The sequence below is a fragment of the Nannospalax galili genome, unplaced genomic scaffold (genome assembly GCF_000622305.1).
Source record: "Nannospalax galili isolate Female #2095 unplaced genomic scaffold, S.galili_v1.0 scaffold2994, whole genome shotgun sequence".
Taxonomy (NCBI): Eukaryota; Metazoa; Chordata; class Mammalia; order Rodentia; family Spalacidae; genus Nannospalax; species Nannospalax galili.
The window spans coordinates 24,041-28,284 of NW_008334049.1; positions in this window are offsets into that span (position 1 = coordinate 24,041).

The window sequence follows — 4,244 nt, forward strand, 5'->3', positions numbered from 1 at the left end:
ATCACTGACTCTAAAGCTGTTTCTCCCCGGAAGGGCTTTCTTCCGTCAGTGCTCACTGGCCGTCCTGACTCCCTTCGCCACTTCTGCTCCCCCTGCCCTCGTGGACCTGTGGCCAACGACCCTCGAAGAGAGGGAGAGACCCCCACACATTGTAACAGAGATAATTTACAAACTAAATTTGAATCATATCCGTGAAATAAGGAAACATGCAAATTATGTTTCAAATGAAATCTATTTGTCTGTATTCATAGTTCCTTGCATATCAAGGAAGTGTGGTTTAAGAACTATTACATTAAAAACAAAGAAATCAATTTTATAGAAAAGGCAGGAAATTATTGTGTAATCATTGGGACAGATGCTTGAGTTCATTCCTAATATACTAATATTCCAAATCTTAATAGAGTGTATTCTAAATCATTCTCTTGTGCCCATGTATATGAGGCATTTTCTTGATTGTTAAGTGATGTGGGAGGGCCCAGTCTCAGTGTGTGGTATCTCATGCAGGTAGGAGGTCCTGGGTTATCTGAAAAGTCAGTTTGCACACTTGACAGAGGAGGAAGCCAGTAAGCAGCATTCCTCCAAGGTCTGTGCTCCAGGTTACTGCCACCAGTTCCTGTCTTGACTTCCCTTGAAGATGGACTGTGAGCTGCAAACTAAGTAAACATTTCCTCCTTACGTTGGTTTTGGTCCATGTTTTTATGTCAACAATAGAAAGTAATTAAGACAATTATCTTTGAGATATTATAATCAAGATAATTAAAAATCTCCTATACACATCAAATTAATCATCTAATAGAGAGAACCAATGAATCCCTTATAGATTAGATTGCAATGGGTAATCAGCTTAATTTTAAAATACCTAAACTCTCAGTTCACTTCATATTTTTGTATTCCTTCTGTCTGACCAACAAGTTTGTAACACTGGGTTTGTGTTTTATGTAGTATATAAAATATTTGTTAATGATAATTTGGAATTAAGATAAACAGTATATGAATACATTATTTACAAAAGCATGAGAGGCTAAAAGGTCTTAAAGCAAATGCTGCATTATAATACGAAGTAATGGAAATATGTCTAGTATTAATTGTTATAATAAAAGGAAATAATACACACCGTAGTAGCTACAGAATTATTTTCCTTGTGTGTTCATCAGTTGGATTGTTCTTTTTGCAATTTAAGAAGAGCTATAACTCAGACGCAATTTATATGTTACATAAATCAGTCAAATTGAGCAATTTCTCAAACATTTCACAAATGAAGGACTGCCGAAGGTTTGAAAACATTTTTAAAGAAAAAGGAAGAATTTTTTTTCCTAAAGGAAACATCAAAAGCTATTAGGGAATTAAAATCCTATTTTTTCTATATTGTTACTTTTAATCTATAATTCTAAAAATAACATCAATTTTTAAGAGATTATTTGAAAAAGACAGAATACTTATTTCCCTGATCATAACATGAATCATTTTTTTAATGCTGAGTCACAGAAACATAAAAATATAAACACCATTTCCCTTGAACGATTTTTTTCAAATATCTTTTTGCTATTTACCTCTTTGATTATTATTATCAAAGAGCCATATTTTATATTTACTTTTTTCAGCTTCAAAGTAATTAGAATCGGTTTTATTTCACATTCACCCTTAAAAAGAGATAGCAAGCCAGGCATGGTGGCACACTCTTTTAATACCAGCCCTTGGGAGGCAGAGGCAGGCGGATCTCTGTGAGTGTGAGGCCAGCCTGGTCTACAAGGCGAGTTCCAGGACAGCTGGGGCTATAGGGAGACCTTGTCTCAAAAAGCCAAAAACAAACAAACAAACAAACAAACAAGATATATGTAAAATCCAAATTTAAGTGATTTGCTATCTGTAAAGTTTGTCTTTGTAATATTTTTCTGCATTCTCAATGTTATTTAAAACTTGATTCTTGCCAGGTGTGGTGATGCATGCCTTTTAACCAGCACTCAGAAGGTAGATTATTGTGAGATCGAGGCAAACCTGGTCCTGGGTAGAGAGTACCATGCAAGCTGGGGCAACAGTGAGACCCTGTTTCTTAAATACTTTGCTCACAGGACTTAGAGAAGAGGAGTGAAATCTGATCTGGCAATTTTTTACTGAAGTTTAGCTTTCATAGTTTTAAAGGATACTATGCAACCTGCTAAGGGAGAAAATCAATCAATGCTCGAACCTAGACCTAGTCTAATACCAATATGACTGGCACAGCTAACTATCTCCACTGGTGCAGTAATGACACTCTAATCTGAGGGGTAATCAACAAGCACTAAATTGAATTTAAATCCCTTTCAATGGAGTGAACTCACAGGTAGCACTGTAAACATAGCCAAGTACACATACCTGGAGAAGTCATAGATTCAAGAGAAAACCTCATCTCTGTCATAATTAAACAAATGAAATATCTTACCATATGCTAAATATGGATACTTATATTTACAGACAAGTGTGCCATACAGCACTCATCAAAGAAGCCTCTTTTTGCAACAGATGGCGTCAACAGCAGAGTTCCACAACTGGTTTCACTTAGAGCCTATTCACTGAGAGATGCTCAGTCCTAGGTGAAATGGCCCAGACTGGAGTGAGAATTGGCTGCCACAATCCTAGTCTGAGAACTTTTGGAGATTGATTACTACTGGATGAGGGAAAGTATGCCTTAGTTACAATCTCTACATAAATTGACTAGACTCCTGTTTGTGAAGTTGCGCTGGAAAGCACCAGAGTGCAATGTTTGATAGGATAGTACCTAACAAGTATGATGGAATGTATGAGGTCTGGGTTGGGGGTTTGGATGGGGCCCTGGGTTGTGGGCATCGTTTGGGAGAGGAATCTAAATTAAGGACTGTGACACGAAATGTATGAAAGCTCAGTTAAGAAGAAAAAAAAAAAAAAAACTTTATTCTCAAAGGTTTTTATTTGTTTTTAAATAAGCTATGTAAATGAAATCACGCAGTGTAAAATGTGATGGTTTTGCCATTAGATGAATTCATTTTCCTTTATTGAACAACGTATATGTAGGTAGCTAAACAATTGTATTCTATATAAGGGCACTGAGTGACTAAATGACTTATTTTTACGTGAATTATTTTGCAAATTAAGCTCATAGCACTTCGAATATCAGCACACTCAAAATAACAAGTTATTTATAAATATAAACATCCTGATTTTTCTACAGATTATTTTTCTTTCTTTTCTTAAAGAAAAGAGTGTATGAGTGCCTTGCAAGTGTGGATATAAGTGCACGAGGATACAGAAAAATACAACACGTATCTGATTTTTGCATAGGTTCTAGGCACCTGAACTCAGATTCTCTTCTTGGCGCAGTATGAGGTCTCAACTGAAACATCTCTTGAGCCTCAGTATTCCGTCCTTTTATGGATACTGAGAAATGCTGTCCTTAGGGTTAATCACCCTGTAGAATTCAGCTCCTACCACCAGGTGGCTCCACACCTGCCATGTTTTGATAGGAGAATCATACACTTCAGAAAGCAGCACTTTCTGTGCTGCAACATTTTCTTTAGATTTAAGCTAAAAAATGTATTCATTTTCCTTTCTGATTTCTGACTTCATTTTTCTTCTTGTATCATCTACTTTGGTCCTAGACTGTAGATATCCCATCTTTTCTCACCAAAATACGTGTATAATGTATATATAGTGCACCATATTTCCATTTACAAATAACAATTGCTTTGAGAGGAATAGGTTAGTGTTTCTAAAGGAGGTATATTATAAATATATGATACAGATTTATGATGTACTTATGAATTTTACAGTACAATAAATACCATTTAAAGACTCATTTCTACACTTTGCATTAAAATACTTTAAAATTTAATTACATGAGGGGAGAAAATATTGATGAAAAAGTATGTTTTTTTCCAAAGGTTCCATATTTTTTGGGAAAACTATCTGTGAGATATAGCAAAAACTTTAGTATCAACTAATATGTAATTCTACTAAAAATAAAATATTCTTTGCTGTTAATTCATTTTCTCTCTCTGCTTGGTCCTAAGTTCAGGTTGTCACACATGCTTCCATTTAAATTCTTTAAACAAATAAAGATGAATTTTCATCTGTTACCTAGATGTTTTCTGATTAAGAATATTAAGTTTACAAAATAGCATGTTTAATAGAGCAATGTCTCTTTTAAATCAAATTAATCAACAAAGTTTTAAGAAAATAATAACTTGAAGAATAAAATAATGTCATAGGGATTTTTAAAAAAATATTTTTCT